Source organism: Hylaeus volcanicus, chromosome 7 (assembly GCF_026283585.1).
Source record: "Hylaeus volcanicus isolate JK05 chromosome 7, UHH_iyHylVolc1.0_haploid, whole genome shotgun sequence".
Lineage (NCBI taxonomy): Eukaryota > Metazoa > Arthropoda > Insecta > Hymenoptera > Colletidae > Hylaeus > Hylaeus volcanicus.
This window is the reverse complement of record NC_071982.1, coordinates 19,943,649-19,968,731: the sequence shown is the minus strand read 5'-3', so window position 1 is coordinate 19,968,731 and position 25,083 is coordinate 19,943,649. Positions and strand designations below refer to the sequence as shown.

Genomic DNA, 25,083 nt, shown 5'->3' with positions numbered 1-25,083 from the left:
CGTAAACAATTACTTGATCGCCTTTTAAGCCTTCACTCTCGTCGCGGTGATAACTTATCTGCTTCGTGGACTCGGAGAAACCGGTTTCGCAGATCCGTTCCGATGCTATCGTCGTCATATATGCGGATATACGTTTAAAGTGTAATTCATTTTTGGTGAATCACCGTTTCCAAACGTCTCGAATACAGTAAAGACTGGATAAGCGCAAGAAAATTTCCAAACATTGCAAACGTAGAAAATGACAGAGAAGAACCCACCAAGTGGCGAGGATAGTCATCTTGCATTTATCCAGTGAATCCTGTCTTGCACTTATTCAGTTTTTACTATAGAAAGCTGCAAGGATCGGTACGGTACGAGATGCACCCCGTGGAAAGACTAGATCCCGAAAAACCCGGAACCCTCGTCTGCTCCGTTCACGCAGCCAAAGCCACGTGCGTGGCCTGCCCTAACCATTCCCACGTGTCGCTGCAACGGGGCGTTTCGCGCCAATTCCCATCGTGCGTGACACGTCACGTTCGATTGGAATCGCTCGGAGTTTGTAAACAGACCTCGCCACGAAGAACGACGAAGAAGAAGCCGCGAAAACCTCGTGGCTGAGCGTGTCTAAAACCATCGACGCGTACGAGCGTTCCGAGCGTTCTCGCTCCTCGTGAATGACGCCTCCGCTGGTTCTTTCTGGTTCGAGCAGCCATTCACCGAATCGTCGACGCCGGGGTCCGGACCGGTTCGAACCGGTATGCCCGACGGAGTCTCGGTTGGCTCGATTAGCGCTTAGCAATTATTGAATACCCAGCCGCTCGACGATAACGTTCCGCGCTTTTATTCTCACTTCCTCGATCGAGACTCGATCTCACGGGTCTGTTCAATCGGTTCACGCGTACGGACTTGACTCGCGTCGGGTGGAGTGAGCTATGGTGGATACTACGAACCCTGGTGGATACAGTGAACAGGAGTATAGCTGCACGCGGGTGCAAGTTCGGATTGTTTCCTCGCGAGAAGAACATGGCGACGTGGCGAGACTACTGGTGAGACGTGCAAACGAATCTCGTTGGGGTCTGGATAATTTGTCGCTTACTTTTCCACTTTCTTTTCTTCTTCTTTTTTTTTATGTTCATGTTATTTTACCGAACGTGTCGATTGTACAATGTTTACGGTGATACGCCTGCGAAGTATTCTCGCGAGAGAAACATGGTGACGTGGCGAGGCGGTCTGATAGAAAGCTGGTGAAATTTATTTTATCGGGTGTTGAGCGACCTTGTTTGTTGTTTTCTCGTATAGTCAGAGAGATATAACTTATCTTCTTTAGGATCGTATAATACGACGAAATCGTCGCGCGATTATCAACCCGACTGATGTACTTTTCCTAAGCTTAACCGCCGTATGTTTCGTTTAAAATTCAGAAAACTCATGGTCAGCGAATCGTTCTCGGTCAAGTGCCGCGCGTGCAGAGTCGCCTCGAGACGTGTCACAAAGAATTGGTTGAGAATCTATTAGCGATGCGACGTAATCATCTGGATAGCCCTCGCGGTGCGACGATCTCTGTGCCGCATAAGAGGCTTTATAAAACGATTAAGGTTAAAATATTTTCTAAAGATCTAGAACGTTTCTAAATTTAGCGAGACATTATTCCCGTCGCGCGGACAGTTTCGTCTTAATTAAACGTGTCTCCTAACGCGTCTTCTACGATTTCTACGCGCCTGATAAGCGTTGCGCAACGATTACCCGTGTCTGGAACAAATAGATTCGCCATTCCTTTATTGTTACGCTCCGGAGCAATTACGAAAGAGCAACTCCAACGAATGAATTTCGTTAGTTATTCGTAGCACCCGCCGCTGAATCGGAAGATTAAGGCTGAGTTTTAAAGTAATCTCGCCGGGGTGTGCGAGAAATAACTTAACCGGTCCTGCACGTTGTTATTACTAGGTTAACGAGATACGATGTACGTACGTGTCCGTGTAACGCTAAGAACCCAGCAAATCACGATAAAAAGAAAACTTAAACGTCCTGTCCAGTACGCTTCCCGGCGAATAATAAATATTCCGACATTCTCGCGGAAATTCGAGTCCTTGTGCGCGTGAAGCATGTTTAAAAAATTTACGCCCCCGGAGGAGAAAAATCCTCGACCCTACGAACTTTTTTTTCAGAGCTCTCACGACGGATTAATTTCACGGTCAGATTGCGATGGGATTAACGCGTATCGCGAACCGAGCTGCCGCAGCTCTTCGAGTGTTCGATTGTTTGAATATTCGCGAAGTCGAAATACATTGTATTATTTAAATCTTTAAACGAAGACGAGCGGTTCCATCGGGGTATATGTATACTATATATATATATAGGTATCTGTTTTACGTCAACAAGGTAAAAATAATAGGGAACGGGTATGTCGTTCCTGGCGCTCTCCCAGAAATCTACGCCAAAAGCGTCACGGGAGGAGCGAAAATTTACTGAAAAACTTGAGCCAATCTTCTCGATGAAAAACTCCCTGCAACGCGAGCCACCACGGACAAATCTATTTATCATAGAAAGTAGAAGTTGATCCGTCATCCGTTTCCTATCAATGGAACGACGCCAATCGTGTCAGTATTAAAAAAATACCTTTGGTCGAAGCGTTGGAATCGCGTCGCGTGCTCTAACGGAAATTGTGAAAAACGTGCCTTTTCTGGAAGCCCTGTAAGCGGAGCGTCCATTAATAGCGAATGGATGACGTCTGTAGACGTCTGTAGACGTCAGCACGAGGAATCGCTTCGACCAACGCACTGAAACGTCAAACGGAAGAAAACGGACGTTCACCGGGCCGGTTCTGGCAGGTGTGCTCGCGATCGACACCGTCCAAGTTCTGTTTTCACCCGCATACGGGAACAATGAACCGGCGACCTGACGTTTCTATCCAGCTCGAACCGGAAAATCGGCGACTGGCGGTCTCGGGCGCCGCGATAGCGTCGACCAGTTATTGGATACTCGGCTATCGACAAGGTCTCTCCCTCCTTTCGGAAGCTAGTTCTCGCGTAACTTCTCGATGACGCGACCCCGACCATCGCTGGTTGATCGACCTTGCCTCGACTTCCCACGATAACCGCCAAGTTTCGCCGAAGACGCTCCTCCGCCCGTGCGAAATCTTGCGTCTTCGGACACTATGTCTGTTCGCGGGTATTTAGATCGCGGTGAAAGTGAAGTTCCGAGAAGAAGGATATTCCCGAGGCGAAAAACTTTTTAAGCGACAGGGGCTATCAAGACGAACCAATGAAATCGGTGTATCGACATTTATCGTCGCATTATAGGTGTAAAGACTAGGTGTAATAGGTGTAAAGAAAATAAGTGCAAGACAGGATGGAATACCTGAAGAAACCAGAGACAACTGGTTCGCTATGGATACTTTTCCGTTTCGCGGGGTTCAGAGAAACCGGTCGAGCCACGAAACCGAAGATGATGCGAGCAAAGATCGCGGATAACACAGAGGGGGAGGGCAGAACGAAGAGGAAACACTCTGGGATCCAATTCGTCGTTATTTAAATGGGGTCGCGTACGATTGAGCTCGTTTAAGTGCGCACGATGACGAACTCGCAGACCTGCTGTTCACGTGTCTCACGCCTGGCGTTCCTGATTTTCTTTCGCGTTTTTTCCTGGCTTACAATAACAGAGGGATTCCGTTTGTTAATTAAGAGCACACGTTGTAACAGAAAATACCAGATACGGTACGTTTAACCTGTCCCTTTAAGCGAAAGGTCCACGTACCGAAGTTTTGATATTTCACGAATGCTCGAGGCGCTTACGTGATTCGCAGTAGATCGACCCTTGTCTGAACCGCATCGGCTTTTCCACTGCTGGCCGGCGTCCGCCTCTGACGGTTCCTTTTCACTTCGTCTCCACGGTCGATGCAGCATTCATTCATTCATTTATTTCAAGCGCGTAACTTATTATACAAAGTTATCGCGCTACTGGCTACTTATTACTAGCTTATTTCCATTCTTCTTATCATCGTCTTGCATTGTTTCCTATATGACTCCTGCATTGTTTTAATACTGTTTGCAGTATATCTTACTTCTCATCTCTCTAGCTCGAGTACCTCGGGGTTGCTAAGCCCGTTTTTAATGTAAGAATTAGATGGTCGGCATTCTTTCCGTGGCGCGCAACCATTGTCGCTCTCCGATCGCCAACGGATCGGCCAGATATGTCCCGAAACCCTCTCGCATTAACTGTTCGAATATTTGGGAATCACCTAACTTACTCATTTTTTTTTATCGTCGACTTGAATTGTTCGAGCGATTCGAGTTGAATCGATTAGGCATAGGTTGGATCAGCTGTAGATTTTTTCCCTGCGGCTCCTCGAGCGCCCGACTGTTTCGACGGCGACGCTACTTGAAACGCAAGGTGGAACCGCAATTTCCCCGGGCCCTTTATTACGCGCGGCCGAGTCAAATAATTAAAGCGGCCGCGTTGCAATGAAAGAACGCCGGGAATTCCACTTGACTTTAATTACTCGCGGAGGATATCCACTTTGGGGCAGATACTTTCCTGAATAGTTTTTATTTAATTCCGGCTCTCGCGGCAGCGTTTTCCTTTCACGGCGGTGAATGCGTTCGGGTACACCGCGAATGGTGTTTGTTCAAGGAATTATAGTATACGAGACCCGAGCAAGTAGCATGAATCGACAAAACGGCGAGGAAAATACTGTAATCGTGCTAGACCACCCCGCGCGTTATATTTTTATATAGGAAATTGTCGAGAAATTTCATGAAAAATTGAGCGGTAAACCTTCGGTCGACGCGAGTGTTCGACGTACGATTTCCGAGTCGTCGCAAATCCACCAAAGAAGGCGAAAATCGGGAACAAGAGGTTCGCGAGATTCGATATTTCCCTCGAGTTTCAATTTAAACTCACCGCGATCCGTCTCGCCTAACAGAATCCTAAAACGAACCCGGCGAACTAACCGCGCGAGACTCCAAACCGGAAATACGCTTTCTCCAGATATTAAGCTTTCGTTTCAGCGTCCAAGAGAACCGCCTCGAAGTTAACGCGACAGAGAAACGCATCCAGGACGATCGATGTCGAGGAGAGCCCGATGTGCCGAGCATTATCAGAGCCTGGAGAGGCAGTTCGCAGCAACAGCTCCGTTGGTTTGGAAAACCAATGACCCTAATCGGCCATCCCGATACGCCGCGCGGCCTTCGACGCAGCCAATCCTTTGGAAACATCGGGCAGACTCCGATCCGGAGGTCCTAGGCTAGGTCGAAGGCTTCATCCCCCTCGAGGGAGAAGAGGGTCCGATAACGAAGCCCAGGAAAAGGGAGAAGACGCGATCGATTATCGAGGGTACGCCGCGCCCATTCATTCCTGTTCCGATGAAATTTAAATGCCCAGACTTGCGTATCCGCGGTTGGTGGCTCCCATCTCCACCGTACAATGGTTCACAATGGATCTCGAATGACCTTGACTAATTACGATCGTTAAATTCCTAACGAAAGGGACTATCGTTGTAGGTGTTTGAAAAAGGGTAGTTCCATTTAAAAAAATGAAGGTGATCTTGATATCTTCAAAAAAATGACAAAAATATTTTTTCCATCGTGTGACCTCTCCTTATGATATTTGATGTCTCTTTAAAAACAACAAAGATATTTTCAGGTGGTAACGTTGAGTGGTTCACCCTATACATCTCGCCCTGGGTTTCATACATTGAAATAGACAATGCAAATGCAAAGTCGACGATATGTTAAGACTTGAATTTTTAAAGAAATCTAGCAATTTTTATTCGAAGCCACCAGATGTAGCAAAACAAAGTTGCACGTCTCCTGAATCGGCCAAGGTGCAACGATCGGTTTCACAAAGAGGTTGGCGAAAAAGTTGGAACCTGCTCGCGGTACACTTGATCCCATCCCTACTCGCAAGTCGTAAATAAGAGTCTCAGTCACCGGCCTGTTACAGCACTTACATACTCCTGGATCCCACCTCCGACTGTCACGCGCGCGACGTTGTTACGGCACAGCCCGTAAAACCGTGTCGAATACCAAGGGGTGAGTCACCGGGTCCACGCGCGTTTTTCTCTCTTTGGATCGCAGATCACGAGTGCGAGGAGCGAAGTAGGAGTCGAGCGGAGCTAGAGGTAGATTGAGCGTAATGTGCCTCTTCCTCCGACGCGGATACAGTCACGGTCACCACACGCTCGCACCCACACATATCGTCCCGAAGCTCTCGTCTACGCGCGTCAGCGTTCTACCCGGTGCGAATGTACTGGGAATTAAACGCATGCAAGAACGTCCACGAGCACACCGTGCCTTCGCGGAGAGACAGATTCGTTCGTGAACCAAGGGTTTGGGGAAAGAGAGTTCCGTGTGTGCAAACGTTAACGTTTCCTGCGTTGAATCTACTAGATGATCTACGAGGGAGACCTTAGAACTCGACGGAAAGTTTGAAAGGGTCGACTCGCGACAAAATCGGCCGGCACCTCGACGCGTCCGAAACTCTGCGAGCCACGTGTAGACGGAGGTTGGAACCGTCGGATGGTGGGCGTATAGTTTCGACACAGGAACGACTAGTTAACTAGTTGAACGTTCGCTACCGTAACCGTGGTGTGCGACGCGACTGTTGGAGGAAACGTTAGGCGGCATTATAGCGATACGTGAGAGAGCGATACGACGACCAGACCGTTCGAGCGAACGCGACGCTATACCTGGCGCTATTACGCGCCATTAAAGCATGTTAAGCGACGTTTCCAACGCGTTGTAAGGTCAGGTGTATGGGAATACGCGAAACGTTCCAATTTGGTCGATGCCTATACCGGGTGTCGAGGAGAATCGTTCGAGACGATTCGCGAAACTTGTCGATTTATTTCGATATCGAGCTCGTGCTGTTTGTATGAAAACACAACCGAGGGAAAATATTTTGATGTTCCACGGATTACGCAAAGCTACACGGGGAGAATTTATTTCCGGATCTTTTGATGGAATCTTTTCAAACGTTGGTTCTCCATCCAGCGCGATGGATGCCGACAGAAATCCTCCTCGCGTGTATCGACGCCGAGGGCTCGCTCTGAAAGCTGCTTCGACCGCGTCAAAGCGCCCTTTTCCTCTCCTTTCTGATTCCATTTTCATTCCCTCCGACGATCCGCGCACTTTTCTTTCCGTTTACTCGGCGACATCGTTTCAGACGCCAACGGTCCGAGTCGCGCGCAGTAACAAACGTTTGTTTGCAGTCGATTGTTCGTGGCTGAGCTCCCGTAGTTACGGTGAGAAATAACCGTGGTTCTTTCAACAAATTTACCTTTTAGCAAATTTGCGGCGATTCCGCTTCACCTAGTCGTCGTTGTTTAAAATTTATTATTCGATCGCGAGAAAATTAACGCCCGAGTCTAAGAGGCTTTCTCGAAGACAGCTTAAGGGTAATAAATCATCGATCTACTTGGCGCTAACGCGTTAAAACTCGAGCTTTGCGGATAATTAATTAACCCCGATGAACACAGCATCTGTCGCTGGCGAAGATCCCCGAGACGTTAACGATCGGGTCTGTAATTACACCTGTATGATTTGTTTACAACATTTTTCAACGACTTCTTTAAAATGCTTCGCTTCCGTACAGGTCGAAAAGTAAAAGCACCGGTGAAAGACCAACCGAAGAAGAATGGCTCGTTTCTTCAATGTCTGAAAAGAGCTATGGTTCCCCGCAATTTTGAAACGAACGAAGGTCTGCCAAAAAAATATTTTGTTTAAATTCTACGAACACGGTGAACGAGCTCTTTCGCAAAATATTATAAATATCCCGTTTCGATCGATAAACGGACGCATCTCGCAGTGTACGGTAAAGCCGAAGATAAAAAAAATGATGGGAAATTATATTAGAATTTCATGAAGAAATATCGACGAATAGAGCTCGAAGGGTGTTCCAAGGCGAATCTCGCGATAGATTCTGCAAACGGAACGTCACAGTTTTTGTTCAACGGGGTGAGAGCTGCCTCCGAGATGAGCTCGATGATATATCGTATCAGCTTACAGGATATCCGTATGATGTATCGAGATGCACTTTGTTCGTAAAGTGAAAATTGAACGTCTGCGTTCTCTGCCGATTCCTCTCCAAGAGATTCCAACGATTTCGATTAAACAACTCCAGGTTACCGAGTTACTCCTAGGCGAAAATGGAACATTCCGCGTTACCTAGTCAGAAACCGACTTTCATTCCAACGAAAAAAGAACCCCAGCGATTCAGGCTGTCCTTTGTCTTCTCTCCTCGCAAAAGCGCGGGCGGGCTCGTGGCGCGGACAATCTGCGAGTTAACAAACGACGACGAGAAAAGACAATCCGCGAGGAATTGCGGTGGCGCGGATCACGCTCGACTCGAGGAGCTCTAAATTTCTTTAAACGAAGAAAAAGCGGGGCGGTGGTCCGACAAACTCTGGGAAGCAACTCGACGGGGCGGTGGAAACACCGGAACTACCCGAAACTCGTTTAAGAATGGACGTAGCGGGCTCGGGGTTGTTCTTTTCGTCGACTTTCGAAACGGAATCGACCGCGCGTTACGTCGCTCGATGAAGATTCGTTAACTTCTTTGCGGGAAACCAACGACGCGTTGGCGAAGGAAACGCATTTACGCGACAGACAAAGGCCGATTCTCGCGTCCAGCGAGGGACGTTCGAGGAACGCGAACGTGGAATGCGCACACGTTGCTAGCATTGACTTTCCGGCTTCATTACATCGGAGAGCTGGTCGAGCGTCGTGATTGGCTTCAACGAGCTATGGAAATTTTACGGACTTCTGGACCGCGAATGATTCAATTGGTCCTGTTAAAGTCGACTGTTTAACCGCCAGGTAAACGCGTCGCAAGGAACACGAGCAACAAATACCGCTCCCCAAGAATCGATCGAGATAGGCCGAGGAAATATTGCGGCCGGGTTGAGTGAATTCAGTCGAGTGCCAAGCAAATAAAGGATCCTCTTAATTACGCGATTCGGAAGACGGCCAAAAAAGGGGACCCTCGGGAGCTGTATTAACGCCTATTGCGACGATGCTATCGATCGAGAAATATCCGAGCCGCAGCGTGGGTCCAATCGCGTCTCTAGATCGGCCACGTTACGAGCGAACGCGTTTCAGGCTGCGTAGGATTCCGAGCGGTTTCGATAATGGGACTGGTCGGCTAGAAACGGTCGACTCCGAGGACCCGAGTTAACGTCGTCATTAATGGAAATTACTAATTACAGAGTTTCGCCAGTCCTTGTGAACTCGTGCTCGTCCCGCGGGGATGTCGACTTCTAGATTACGTTACAAGTTTAATTAGGAGCCGACGCGTAAACCGTCGCGTCTGTTCGGGAGCTCTTGAGAACGCGTAACGTTGTACTCGTTAGTAGACTTTATAATGGTCGGTAGATCGCGTTCGCCAGACTGTGCGTAGAGGATAATTCGATCGTTATAAATTATGAGGAGAGCACCGCGGTAACCAGAAAAGAATGAGCAGTTGAGTCAACTAACGCGTTATAGAGCGCGCGATTACGGGAATGTTTAACGCGTTGACCCGCTGCCTTCGCGGCTCGCGTCAAGTCCCGAGGTCTCGAGTAAATCCGAAGTCTCTGAAATCCACCTTCAACGTTCGGTGTGCCTATGCCGGTCGATAATTTATGTGAATTCATTCGTCGACTAATTAAAACGAACTCTCGCCGGATCGCGCGTGTTAACCTCCGCCCAAATCTCACGGCTTCAGAAGTTTCAGAATCGGTGTGACCTTATTCGAGAATTTATACGAAACCTATACGAAACTCGCTTCGGCCGTGTTACGCTCGGTCGACTTAAACGTTGTTCCACGGAGAGCTTCGGCTCGATAGCGTCGATCGCGAGACGACTTCGATTTTTTAATTTGCTTCTACGAGGTTGCGCGGTCCGGTGTTTCCCCAGTATCGTAAGGGAATAATCTTGAATTAGGAGGCCTAAAAAAAGCTTTGTTCTCAGGATGGAAAAAAATGGTTGAACCCATCGAACTTTTTAAAAGATTTTCGTCTATATTCGAGTAGATTTTCTTTACAGGAAAAAAAGAGCAACTTTGTTTCTATCCGATAACGTGAATTCTAAAATCAACAACCGGAATACCTCAACGCGGAATCCTTTAAGGATTTCCATCTCGTTCCAGGTTTCTATCAGGGACACCATGTGTCCCCGTAGAATTCAACTTCGTCAAGAAATCGAACTAGGCGCTCTACTTACGCTCCGATCCTAAACCAGATTCGAGTCCCCGCTGAAACTAATCGGAAACAGCTTTCCACGACGCGATGGAAAAGTAAGGAACGCCGGGAAACGTAAAATCCCGGTTTCCCAAAAACTTTGCGTCGCTTAGCTCGCATCGCAGCCGCGAGTCTGATAAACGAACCGTGTCTCGCTCGTTTATCATTCGTTTCTCCCTGTGCAGCTTAGCTCTTTAATTATCCAGCACTCTAAGGAGCTTCCTTGAGCGGCTAATTAAAGCAACGCTCTCGGTTAATTCTCACGATTAATTTTCGTACGGCGCGACAGATAAAACTGCTTGGCCTGGTTTTCGGTCGCGGTTCTCCGCTTCCGCTCGACTGTACCGATTTGGACGGGGTTGGACGTTCTCGCATACGATATTAGCTGTCGGCCCGAGTTGATTGTGCCTTCTGAAATCTTTGTTCGCTTTGTGTATTCTGCCTGGCGTGAATACAGCCGGGACAAAGTTAAGCGGCCCCGAAGACCACTGAACGCGTCCTTTCGCCCGTATCTCCACCCTGTGCTCGAAAGGGGGGCGTACCCCTAAAGAAAGGCACGCCTGGAAGCGGGGGTGTGTCCGATAAGACTCGCAGGGAGGAGACTGGTCTTCGGAGAGCGCTTGCTTCTGCTTCGCCTGTACTTGTCGCGGAACCCGGGTCGTGAAAATGGAACGCTTTGTGCGGTTTGCTAGCCGCGATTCTGCCACTTTGTGACAGCAGTGAAATTGAACGTTCGCAAAAAACCAAGTCCGTTTCGACTGCATCATCATGGTCAGAGGAACGAAACGACGCTATTAAACGCGAGATGAGAATGGCGCTGGGCATTGTTTAAAGCGCCGTACCCTACGGAACTATGCAATGCTGTGCATCCCGAACATAAAAATATTTCGTTTCGAATAACTGAAACGCGCGCGCGGCACCGAACCGTGCCAACCTTTGGAAATACAATAACGTTGATTTTACCAGAGGAAAACGAACAATGGATTATTCATAGCAGCCGATTATTCGTATTTTCAAATAAATCCGAGGCTACGATTCGCGAAGATTTACAAGTTATAGAGAGAGAGAGAGAGAGAGAGAGTAAAACTTTCCTAGCGTTTGTGTACGTGGATGTAACGGTTGGGTCTGGGTTATTCTCGCAGACGTTGGTAGAGTTTTCATCGAGAACGAAACGTTTGGATCGGATGTTCCAGCAGGGTGGTGAGAAACGATGAGAATACTATCGGAGGGTGCGAACAATCTTTGCAAATCGTAGACGTTTGACCCTCGATATCTCCGATTACGCGGCCCCTCGACCTTTTATTCAAATCTCACGCCGTTTCGGAAGGATACCGCGTTGCCCTATCGCGAGATTGAGCCGGCGTTCTAATTTACAACCTTCTTTACGGTTCAGAACGATCACGCTGGAAAGAATATCGTTGAATTCGGTCCAACGTGCGCGGCGGCGATTTGTTTCAAGGGAAATTGAACGAACGCTAGCCCCGTAAACCACCAGAAGAGTATAAAATCGGGATTTATGTCGCCTAGAATTGAACCTGACTTGTAATCGATAATCGGCAAACGACCGATTGCCCGGTCCGAACCAGTTCCGTTCTTCCCGACGAGCAACGAGCGCGAACAATTCGTTTTGTTTAATCCTTTTGGGCAGAAAGCGTACCGAGGAACTGAATCATTGTGTCAAACTCGGGGTAATTCGAATCTGGAAAGCAAGAGGCTCCGTTACGGTCGGCGAAGTTACGAAGACCGAGAATCGATAGGAGAAAAACACGCCTGCGTGGATCGTTGCGTTAACGATTCGCTCGCAGACCGTGTCCCTGTATCGCGATCGCGTGCTCGGTTGCTAATTATCTAACGCGGTTGGGAAAATGGAAAAACACTATGATATCATAGTTATAAATTATTCGCGGTAGCGAGCCCTAATTCGAGACAGAGCCGTAACGTGAGACGGGGAAACAGGGTTCCCCGCGGAAAACGGTCAAAATTCAGCGGAATTCGGGTCACCGGCAAACGAACCAATTTATTCAAATGATCGCAACCCTAGCTCTTTCTTCCCCCTCCGTTGGAATCGTTAATAGCTGCGATCGTTCGGAAATATCGATACCACGTCGAGAATAAACTGGTCGGTCGTCGTGGTGAACTCCCGAACGATTTGCCCCCCGTCCCCTCCGCCGGCCTCTACTTTGGCTTTCAACAACACAGCGACGTTAAGCCGCGCAATTGCGCGACGAACGACTCCGGGGGTAGGGGTTGGAAAAGACAGAAGAAAAGAAACGAGGGGAGGTAGACGGGAAAAAGAAAGAATACCAGATAAAAAAGTGACGAGGTTCGTGCTTTGTCGGTCACAGGGACTCTCCAAGTCGTTTCGACCTTCTTTCCGCGGCTCGGTGCAACGGCCAGCGGACGCGAAACCGCGTAGATGGCGCTCGCGCTAATCAGCGCCTGCACCCCCGCAACCCCCGCGCCGACGGAGAAAGACGGAAAGAATGACGACGCGGAGCCGCGATAGACGGGAAAAAGAGGGTGGACGGGACGAGAAAAGGAAAGGCAGAGGCGAAGGAAAGAAAGAAACGACCGAGAGCGAGGTTCGCTGAAGAGGCATCGGAAAACGGGTCGGGGGTGGCGGCGTGCCTCCGCGGGGGTGGGAGTTGTATCGACCGCGCCGCACTGCGGGGCTTTATCCCCTCCCGCGCCCCAACCGTTCCACCAACACCGCCAGCAACCGCTGTCGGTGTCGGAAGAACACATCCGTTCCTCTTTCTGCTTTCTCACACCCTCGGCCCTTGCAACCTTCCTCGTTCCATCTCTCTCCCCTGTAACACTTCTTTCTCGCTTTTTTACTTCGTTTCTCTCCGCTCTGCACTTTCCTGCTTCTTTTCGCACCCCCAGCCCCGGCTTCTCCCCAATTAAGGATATTCTTATCTCGATCTGTTCCCTCTTATCCGTCCCCCTTTGCATATTCCGTTCTGGTATCGTCTCTCTCGTTTCTACCAATTAGGTGTATTCGTCCGATCTTCGCGATAACGTTACCATCCTTTCAAATTCCGAGGCTTTGCCTATCGTTCCAAGTAGGGAACGTACATTTTCGAATAACGATTTCTCGGTTTTGGAAATATTCCGTTCGTCCCTTCCCGCTCGAAATTCGCCAAATTGTTCGACGTATGTACCTCGTTCGAAAAAGTTTAACAAGTCCTGGTTCAGACTAATTAATCGCCCGTTTTTTTCTCGCCTATTTGAAACAGGGTGAAAAATGTCCAGCCATCGATTTCGAAGGGAATCCTTTCGCGCCATTTCTCGGTAGAACCATTTGGGTGTCGAACTCGAAGGGCCACCCCGGTGGCGATCAAAAGGCGAGCCTCGGGCGCCAGCAACCCCTTGGACGAGTTTACCATCGGACGGAGCACGCTGCGTGTCTTCTCGTTCGATTTTCATTTTCCGACTAATCGAGTGCCCTCTCTACGCGAACAACCCTCGATGTAACAAGCCTCGCTTGTCAACGAATTCAGCCGCCCCTCTGCGGGGGCGTGTGCCGTCCGCCTCGCCGGAAGGACTTCGATCAGTTCGCCCGGCAGCTCGAATTACACGGTCGCGCGCACGGAAATTAGAATCGAGGGTGCGAAAAGTCCTTTTTCGGTCGAGTCCTGTTCCCGAGACGCGATTTCCAGGAAGCGGGGTTAACGACCACGGGTAGCGGAGACTGGGGGCGTCTGCGTGGAAGAACAGAATCGAAGGAATCGTCCAAGAGACTCCAAGAGACCGAGAGAGCCAAGTAGGAGGACTTGGTAGATATTGGCCTGGAATAGTAATATCCGTTAAGGCGGAGAAAATACCGGTATACGATATCCTACGATCCTCGTGCGACACAGAACGGAAAAGAATAGCGACGGTGGTAGCGTAGAATTGATAACATAATAGATAGATTTAATTGGTAGGAATATCGGGGCCCTCTGAAGCTCAGCTACCTCGGGATCGCTAAACTCGTACGTGATCGTTAAACGTAGCCACAGCCCCCGAGGGCGACGAGAGGCGGTCGTAACTGACCGGTGCGGTGGACTACGCAAAAGACAATTGCGGTATAGTACATACAAGATCCCGTGGGTTCGCGAAAGACAAACACACGGACTTAGCAGGATAAACAGTCGAGCTGGACTTTAAGAAAGACAAACGAGCCCAATTGTCGGCCGAAACAGAGTAACGTCAAAAATTTAACAGCAAATGGATCGTCTCGAGAAGCGAAACGTAAACGAATGAAAATCCGTTAGCGGTGAATAAATAAATAAAACGCAACTACGTGCTTTTTAGCAACCGTAGCTCGAGGGGTAATTCTCGAGTAACGAAATCACGATTACCGTAGCGCTCGCGAATTTTCAAGCACACTCGATCGTAACCCAGTAACGCGACTGGAAATCACGAACAACGTGCACGCTAAAAAATGCATAAGACCGTCGAAGCGAGAAGCCGAGGAAAGGCGCAAGGTGAACGTGAATTTGCACGCGACATTTTTTTTGCACCGAAAAATCCGCCCTTTAAATTGCAGTGCGAGAGAATAAAGCCACGGTGCGTGGCTCTCGTAGCATCGACATCGATGAAACGCGGTATCGATTACCGACAGTTATGCGACCAGGTCGAACGCGAGACCGAGGAAATAAGAATAAGCCGAGAACGAACGAAAGAACGAGGAATTCTGTACATGCCGGGGTCGGTGCGCCCGGATTAAACGACAAATTTACGACGAAGGGAAATATATCGCGGGCCAGTCCTGACACCGCGGAACAGCTGATCCATTTAAACTCGAGCTGGTGCACGCGCGATTTCCATGTACGTGGTCGACCATCCAGCGATTCGATAATTTCCAATTCGCTTACCCCAGAAAAAATAAAAACGCGACCCGGGGAAAGCTCCACTCGAAATTCCCACGTTACGAGAGAGCGGATCGGTTTTGGAATTCTCCTTCGTCGAGCTACCATTTTCCACAGCTGTAAATTCTTAATTACCGTTACCTGATGATCAATTTAACCAAGTAATTAAACAAATGCCATTACGATTACTCTGTAGCACGGTATTTGGAATTACTTAACTACTACCAGTAATTCAATTACTTTTTAATAATTACTTACAACTGCCCAGAAAGTAATTAAAAAGCGTCTCAAATCTAAAGTGTAATCGTTACATCACAGCTCTGCCGTTTTCTAATCACGCGTACACCATTTTTCACGTATATCCGCGTCGATATTAAAAGTTGAGTTCGTCGCGAGGAAATCGTAACGAACGGCGCCAGAAACAGCCACTCTCGAGCGCTGTCCTCTGTTTCGAAAGAAATTAAATTATCGCGCGAAGCACGGGCCCTCCAGAGAAATTCCGTTCCGCTCGCGGCCAAATTGATTCCATTTCTCTCGTTCTCCGCGCACGAGAATTAATTCTAAGTTGAAATTGTGCAACCTACGAGACAATGGTAACAAACGTTCACGGCTAGAACGAACAAACTTTTTCCCTAACGATAACCGAAGGGTTGTTTCCCCCGCGATTCAACGAATCTCGGGGTTAAGCACGAAGAACGGCGAAAGAAAAAAGGTCGCGCCAACGAAATTCACGAGGACGCGAGTTAATATTTGTGTCACGACGTCGCGGTGTTAAGGGTGGTGATGCGTCCATCGATTCCGCTCCCCCAGCCTCGTTTCGCCCCTTGCAGAACCTCGACCCTTTGACACTAAAACACCGCCGTTTCCCTGATTAATTCATCTGATATCGCGATACATATTCCGCTGGTTGGAGCTTTGCCAAACGTACTCTTTAAGCGCGACTCTAACCTCGTTGATACGTTAGTGGCGTGCAGGATTCGATAATGCAGCAATGAAAAATGTTTCTTTCGAGACCTTTCCGACGAGCTTTCTTCTATCGTCGACAGAAAAAAAAAGTCTCGCGATTTAAAGCCAACGCAAATTCCAGGTGAAATAACCGGTTGGAATCGCGCGCACCGACGCGTTTAAGACAAACTATAGGATTCCGAAGCGTTTCCAGCGACACAGTCGAATGCTTTGAAAAATTCACGGCGTGTTTCGACCACCGCAAAGACCCCGTTTGAAACGAGCACTCCATTTGTCGTATCGTTTCCCGAATCGTTTCTTCCTCGAAAATGTCAAAGTGATTTTAATTAAAATTCAGGCTGTCGAACGTGTGTCGGACCAGCGGCAATTACTCGAGATAATTGAACGTTCGACGCGCCAGACGAGGGGCGGCACAAGGGAAAAGCAAAGAGATCCGGAAAACTAACGCAAATAGACACGCCAATGTCCACCGTATTGAACATCGAAAACAAGGGCGGAGAAGGTGAAGGCATAATTGAAGAACGCTTGGTAGCCGTCCAATGGAGACCCTCGAGTCGCGTTACGTCGACGAGTCTGCGATTCCTTTTTAAACAAACGAACCTCGATATTCGTTACCTAAAAATTCGAAAGAAATTCGTATAGGTGCTCGTTTGGCATCGTTTGAAAAAGTACGTTCCGTTGTACGCGCTTTAACCGAGAACGGATTTTCGTAGTCGATGCCTCGCAGGCAAGCTTCCACTTTGAAAAAGTTTCATTCCCATCCAGCTGGTCGCAATTTCTTCGCCCTGCTCGACTTTAATAACTTCGTCGATGCTATCAAGGTATAAGCAAAGGGAAAACAAATTGCAACCGGCGAATTCCGCGACCACTCCACCTTCCGATCTAACTATGCTCCTAGTTTTTGTTTTTTAACAAACCGCGGTATGGCGTTCGTTGCAGAGAACGAGAAGAATAAAGTATAACGCGATTTCGCTCCAAAGTTTTCCGAGCATCTTCGACTCCTAACCTGGTTATCGTCGTCGAGTTTGTATGCTTGATAACTTGAAACAACTTTAAAGTTTAATTACATCGAAGTGTATTTCGTCGTATTAAAAATACACCGACTTGTTGCTACTTTAAACGACGGATTAATTTTCATCCGTTTATTCGATTAGCCTCGAATGCTTCTTTATTGCTCCCTCTGTCTGCCACGATGACAAATTACGGGCATATTTCAGAGTCGATCGCAGACACAACGAAAATAACGGCTTCTGAAATGTTCAGCTTCTATTACGTTCGAATATACCGACACCTTCGTCGAAAACCGAGTTTAAAAACGTTGGAAATATTCTAAAGCTCGAAACGTTTCGTTCGATCAACATCGCGAACAGTTGATTGCGACCGTTGTTGCAATTAAACATTCCGTTCTGATTGTGTATCTCCTCGTTAATTAGGAGTTACGTTTGCAATCGCGATATCAAATTATTCGCAAAGATAAATTCAATTAATTAACGTATAAATTATATGATAACAATAACATCGCAAGCAATTACCGATATCAAATAAAATTTATATAATTTTGCTTCGCTTCTGACGTGCAATTATCTTCCCTCCGTTTCCCGAAACATTAAAAGAATTTCTGAAAAAGTTACGATCGCGGAATCAGTGCTCCGATCTCGAGGCGATCTATCCGACATCTTGGTAAAGTCTGGACGATCGAACAATTCCATCGTCGCGAGATAATTACGCGTTACGACGATTCGTTTCAATTTTCGCTCCGGCGTTAATCCCGATCGTAAAAGAAACTCGGAATTTTAACGCTCGTTGGAGCCCAATTAAATTAACCCGGTGCCGGCTGCTGGTATAAATCGATTCAGCGTGCGGAATGCGTACGCATAGTAAACAACCGCGGTGCGAAATAATACGGCTTCTCGTTCGTCGCTGTAACTACAACGCGACTCGACGACAACGATGACACCGCGAGAAAGAAGAAAACAAGAAAAAAAAAAAAGAAATGAAGCTTTCTGTCTGTGCAAGACGAGGTTCCAGAAGGCTACGAGAGGTTCAATTACGGGTCTGCGTCTGATTAATTCGCGGCGCATCATGTCACCGTGGCCGTTATTATCGTCATTATACCGGACGTGATTGTGTCGCGTTACCAAATATCGCGCTTTTTATTTTTACGACGCGCGCCCTATCTTATCCGCCAGCGAGAAATCCGAGTACCGTCGCGGAAAACGTTACTCAAGCTCTGCTTTTTTTTCAACGGTCTTCGATGACTGTATAAACATTACATAACAAAATGCTGAAACGTTACTCAGCGTGAATCGCTGTTCCCCGATGTTGGATGATAGAATTACGACCATTACCGAACTAATACCATCGACTTATTTATTTATTAGTCGCGCTGCTATTGTGCCTCGACGCCGATCGTCGAAAGAACAATAAGCGTCGTTATATTTTCCCGGTATCCCGCGAACAATAAAATCGTCCTGGATGTTGCTACAATCCTTTCACCAGCGACGCTCCAATCACCTCGCATTGTACCGAAATTTCCAAGAGAACCAGTCACGTCGCTCGTAACGAACTACTACGAAATGAAAATCTGATGCGACCGACTGAATTTACGCGACAGCTATTCGAGGAACGCCAATTGTCCCTCGTTCCATGGAAAATTGAATGCCAGCTTACGAGTTCAACTATAACGAAATCACAGCGGTAAGAATAATTAATAATACCGGCAGCGTTAAACTGTGAAATTAACGAGGTAACGAGGTCGCACTAAAGGCTCCGTAACTACGCAACAAAATCGCTACTTTGTATCCTACTTGGACAGTTATTTCGGGACGCGCGATTCCAAACTCCCTACCAATTTTAGAAACTACTTGCACGCTCCTTGGAACCGAATCCAAGTTTGGGACCGCTTTAACGACGAACTCGAAATTTTCCGGGTGAAGCACAAGTTCCCCGTATCCAAAAGGAGAACGTGCAGCCATGTTGCAACGAGGCACGTGCCGTGAACGCGACACACCGTCGATTTTCGATGATACATCGCGCAAAGAGGGACCAGGAACAGTTGCCAGGAGTATGCAGGTACGCGAAAACGATCGAGTTGTTGCAGGACAAGGAAAACGTGCCCTTTGGTTGCGCTCCGAAAGGGTTTGGCTGTTTCCACCCGACGTGATACGCTATACCGCAACATCAAGGCGTAATTTAGTTGCGTACGAGCTACTCCGACGATCGATTACAAATTCATTGTACACGATAGCGTTCCCGAGTAAACGCAGCATCCATGACACATTTAAACAACCCGATTGGACGATTACGATTACGCGTCACTTCGGATAATTGCTTTATCCAAATATCCTACCGCGCAGACTACGTTACGGATAGAAATAAGTTATTGCGCTACTGCTTACTTAGTACTAGATTATTTCCATTCTTCTTATCATCGTCTTACATGATTCCTGTATTGTTTTCATACTGTTTGTGCGGTATCTTATTTCTCATCCATTGGGGCCCGCCGGCCCCCCTCTAGCTCGGGTACCTCGGGGTTGTTCAGCCAGTACTGTAGCTACAAACTCTGCTACAGCCCCTGAGGGTGTATAACATGATCGTATATTTTTTGATATTTACCGACGAGCTTCGAACGTAGAGAAGGACAGCGAATAAAGAAGAGGACGGAGCGAAAACATCAGGATATGTCGACGAGACGATGCGATGCAACGGTGAAACTCTTTTTTGTTGTAAAACTTTTACCGTCGTATTCCTGACGTTTCTCTGATTAAAATGACACGAAATAATTAACGAAACAAACGGGTGCAACTTAAAGAAATTCTTCGAGGGCACAGAGTTAGGTTCGGACCACGATAAGGCTAGATACGTTGCTACCACTCGATGACGACGCGCAGGGAATCGTATGGCACTCGACGAGGATGACGTGTGCGTGCCCGTCAAAGTAGCATCAACCTGTACAGAGACGAGGGGGCTCGTGAATAATTAGGAGCCAAGGGTAGCAAGCCTGGTTGGCCACGAGCAGCAGTCCGTGTTTGCGCACGTCCGTGTACACAACCGCACGTGCACGCACCAGTGACCAACACGCGCTGTCAGCGTCGCTTGACATTCTCGTCTTCGTGTTTTCATTTCGACGCTATGTTTGTTCGTTTAAAGCTGCGATTCTCGAACCGATTCGCGGACATTTTTTTTATGCAAAATTTTGCTGCGTTACATCATCTTGAAATGCTTTAAAAAGGTTGCTCCCTACCGAGAATCTCTTCTGGCTCGAGCGTCGCTATCGCGGAGACGATCTCCTCCAATAAGACACTTCCAGCGAGTACGTACTTATCGTAAAACCTCGCACGAGTAACGAAGATTATTAAAAAGGGAGAACCACTGAGATTCACGACGACGGAGATAAGAAAATCCGCGAACAAGCGCTCTACGTTTCGCATCCGATTTGCATTTTACGAAACTACGAAACAGTACAGGGCCGATATTTCTAACGTAACCTTTGGTTAAATGTATCGAACGTGCGACTATTACGCAGTCGGAGTAACAAGTATTCGTACAGGAACCATTTATTTGAAATTGTTTGTTGCACGAATACTTCTTACACCGATTGTATCTATAATATAAAGTCCAGATTTCTGTGAGCATCGACTCATCGAGCTATAAACCGCGCTAAATCGAAGAAACGATTTCCTCTTGCCGTTTCTCGCGATCTCCGCTTCCATCGCGTGTCTGTTTCTGGTGGAATAAAGTTTCCCCGGTTTCACGGGCGCTCGGGCGAAATGAAAAAGCGAACCTCGTATTTTCCTCGGTGGCGCTAACCCCGGAGTTCTCGAAACGTGACAACGGTTTTTTTTTTTTTCTCGTTTCGCGGAATTTCTTTTCTCTGGCATTCGAGAGGGACGCACTCGAATCTCGAGGTGACCAGACGTACGAGATTCAGCAGTTTCGCGGTTCCTGCGTATCGCGGAACGTTGCGGTCGCCTCGGCGAATTTATGACGCGGGGTAAACTGCTTTTACCTGACAGCGATGGAATTATTCATGAAATAGAAATGTATTCGCGGAACGAGTTCGCTAAATTCGGTGGAGCATTCCGTCGTTGCTAATTCCATCCGCTTTTGACCTTTCGCGTTAGACAAACACGAAATTCGGCTTTTCCTTTAACCTTTTAACCTGCTTAGAGCTTACCCCTGGACGCGGCGCACGCTCTTTTCCCTGCCACGTGTAAACGCTAATTCGCCTATTTCTAATTCGTCTTAATACGGAGATCGCTCGGGGAAAACATTCGCGAAACGTCCGACTTGGTCGATGCCTGTCAAATTTTGTTCTAACCAAGGTGGAGCAGATGCATCGGTGCACCGGAGGTCATCGGCAATTTTCGAGGGGTTCTTAATTAAAGTTAAACCCATTAACATGCGCGCGCGTACGTTACGTAATATCATCGGTGGATAAGCCGTTATCTCTGGACGCGGTATCGAACCGAAATATGTCCGGCGCTGGCACACAGATAATGCGCCAGCGGGCATTATGGTTCTCCCCGAGCGAGAAAATATGATACTATATACGTCGGGCAAGTTGAAAAGCGGAATCTTGGCTATTCCAGCTCCTCCGACCGCCTCGTTAGCCACAAATTATACGAGACGTCCAATAAGCAAACGCGGCGGCGTCGTTTTTACGTAGAGGAATGCCAATTGTTCTTTGTATGCTCCTCGCTTGCGTTAGACTTTGTCTAGGTTTGTATTAGGTTGTCCAAAAAGTTTCTTTCGTGAGTTGCATTCGCTCATTTTCTGTGGCAGTGTTTATATACAATAGACGATCCAATTTCTTAGACATCGATGCTGTAACAGTAACGAAACGAAATGAATTGTACACAATTGTGTGATGCAACATATATATAAAATACAAAATATCGTGTATGTATTAATTATTAATAAAAGGAAAGAAACTTTTCGGACAACCTAACATACACGATCAAATCATTTCTCTGATTCTTCAATTTGTCTGTTTCCCCAACCAGGGACGTCGCGCAACATCGAGAAGCCGACCAAGGGAGCGTGCGAGCGGAAAAAAACGTAGCGCAGCCGGCATTTAAATAATCAAGAAGCAGTGCACGGATGCGAGAGGGAATTAGACGCTAAAGAAGTTTAAAAGGGCCAATATACAGGGCGGGCTCCTTCCCAGGAATTATGGTCCCTGGGCCGCGTGGGCTGACCCCTCCGGTGTTCTCGTCGTCTCGCGGAAGTCCGCCATTAAAACAGCTGGATCGAGCCAGATCTCGCGAGACGAATCTTGCCTCTTCACTGTCACGGGTTTGACCTCGATCTCGGATATCCTCGAGGCGCGGACCGTGCCGTATCCTCGGGACCTCGCGAGGATATTCGACGTCCAATAAAACGTGCCGCGATCCTGCGGGACGTGTTTACAACGGAAACACCCGCTATCTTCCTCGCTCTTTCCGAAAACAACGGGGGCTCGTAACACGAATTCTGGAAGGCGTGGCAGCTGTATGTACAAAGCCACTGGCAAATATCCTTCGCGTGATCCAACCCCCCTGCTCCTTCGAAGGATCCTGGTTAGAGCATTCTCAAACTCTAATTTTATTAAAAATTTTCTTTCGCGTCCCCCCACCCCCACCCCCTCCCCCAGGCAACGCCTGAACCAGCGGTTCACTGTTTTACGGGATCGTCGACATCGTCGTTCGTTGCAAAAGGGCCGTCGCGAACCTTGAAGTCAACTACGAACGTTGCATACCGTGGCGATACACGTAAACGCTGTCTAACCGTGCGACGACGGAAAGAATCGAAATTAAACCAAACGGAAAATGTCGAGAGACAGTTCCCATCGAAATCTCATTCTCGTCCGACGGCTGTATCGTTGAAAGCAAACACGCCCTGGAAAATCACGTGCGCGCGATGTACGTGGAAATTTATATTTTATACGGGACGAGAACATCTCTTTGCAATTTCCACAGTGTCCTGAACCCGGGATGATATCGAGATCGATCAAGCTTCCGTCTATTTCTCGAGATGTCGACAGGTTGAAAATAGATTCATCGTGTCGCGCGTACGTGCGCGACGTGATTCAAATCGGGTAGAAAACCTAATCGAAACACGAGTGCGTTCGACGATATCGAATGAACGTTGACCGAGTCCGATCGTCGATCGAACCGAGACCGTCGCTAAGATGACCTATAACGAGACCGTAACTACGATAGACTATCGACTCGAGAGAAGGACGACAACGTTGAAAGATGGATAATTTCGCGACGACGATACCGAAGCAGGCAGAAGAGGAATTGGACGAGGAAATACAGTGGAACGGACTGGAAGCGTGTGCACGGCCCCCTGACACACATCGACTTGTTAAAATAACGACATAATGGCTAATTTAGCGATAATAAGCGCGAACCGTATCGTTCAAATTAGCGTCGAAGGTGAGACGAGACCGACAAGGAGAGACGTTCGAGGAGCAAGAAAAAAAAAGAGACGAGAGAAACGTCGGACAGACGTGTCAGAACTTCTACCGCATTACGCTATTTTCGTACAACTCCTGTCATCTGGCGGTCACTCCACGAAACACTTTACCGAGTCAGGGACGTAACGCGACGATCGACTTTAGTGGACTCTATGAATTAAAAAGCGAGCTAATTATGTTCCAGTGGCATTTTCAGAAAGAAATTGCGAAAGGAAAAATGATGAAATAAAAAGTTGAACGTCTAACTTGCGCGCAATCTCGGCCAGCGATATAAAAAAAAACGGTTGTTACCCCGTCGAAGTCAACGATCTTGAACAAAAACATTCGCGATGGTCAAGGGAAGTAATTGTCAGTAGCGTACATATTTCAACGATCGGGACGATCTCGATCGCGTGTTGTACACTGGCGATTTTTCGTCGGGTCGCCGGACATTAGCTTACACAGCTAATCGGCATTGTCGTCGCCGTTTCCGAAGGGACAGCAATTTTCTTTTATTATAGCTTCTATTATGCGGACGATTCATCCGTGGACCCCTGAAATTTAGGGCGAACCTCGTGATACATAAAAATAAGGCTGCTATACGCGTTCAATCCGTGGCAACCTGCCAAGATAAAAACACATTCGTAGAAACCTATTCTAAGCTCGAAACTGCGCCGTATAAGGAAACTTGTCAACGTTTGAAAACAAATTTCGAAAGCGCAACATTTGTCCGGTATAACTAGAGGGCAGTACGGATTGCGAAACAAAGAGGCAGGAAATATTTTCATATGTGGTCGTTGGTCACGAACTTTCCGTGGAGAGGGATAGGAAAGTAGGCTGTGCAACATTTCTAGGGGATTTTATTGCCTGTCACTTCGCCTTCTCCCGTGGGATGGCAATCGTTGCCGACACACTCAGGCCTTGACATGAATCTGTACAGTAAAATTTGTCAAATATCTGTCTCATCCTCCTACCGGAGTCATATTTGGTTAAATTTTGTTTGGAAACAAATTTACCGAATACTATTTCGTATCGTATTATCGAGAAACGTGGAAAATAACACGCTTTGTTGATTCCATACTGAACGAATTCTAACAGTACTGTAGCATGCTTATCCTCGTAAACAAGAACGCGACCTCTGAGCATTTTCATTTTTCCGGTTGACTGTAGACAAAAATGCGCGGAATCGTATTCGAATGTAACCATAAATTATACTGTTGTATTTCATTTTGCGGTTGAATAATATTTCTTATTTCACGGATACAGGATCATTCGTCGCGAATGTACGATTACACGAATGATACTCCTCTATGGAACACTCATCGCAATTAACCATATCAGTAGGTATTCACTTTTTTTCTGTCACAATTAGTAACATTACTAATTAGTAAGAACGGCGTAACTTTAGTCGCGAACATCGAGCTGGCCCATTCGGCTACTTTTATTGTACAAAGTCTACGACCCTGTACATGTAAACGTTATTAAACGTTGTTAAAGAAAATAAAATATGCAAAGAGACGAGACGGATTAGAAATGCTACGTTTAAACCTAACCCTAATCGTCGTGCTGTATTTGTATAATTCGTTTCCTGGTTATTTGCACGAAACCGTCTCCCTATATAAAACGTC

The 25,083-nt window shown here is 47.4% G+C and overlaps 1 protein-coding gene and 1 long non-coding RNA gene across 5 annotated transcripts in view; one reads left to right on the top strand and one right to left on the bottom strand.

Moving 5' to 3' along the window:
* The window catches only part of LOC128879323 (sodium/potassium-transporting ATPase subunit alpha), a 79,684-nt gene that overhangs the window by 54,126 nt on the left and 475 nt on the right, over positions 1-25,083 (bottom strand). The gene's annotated exons all lie outside the window — the stretch shown is intronic.
* On the top strand, positions 184-24,982 carry LOC128879339 (uncharacterized). Its single transcript, XR_008457603.1, has 2 exons — positions 184-1,025; positions 22,020-24,982. It is a non-coding gene; the product is annotated as an uncharacterized LOC128879339 (long non-coding RNA).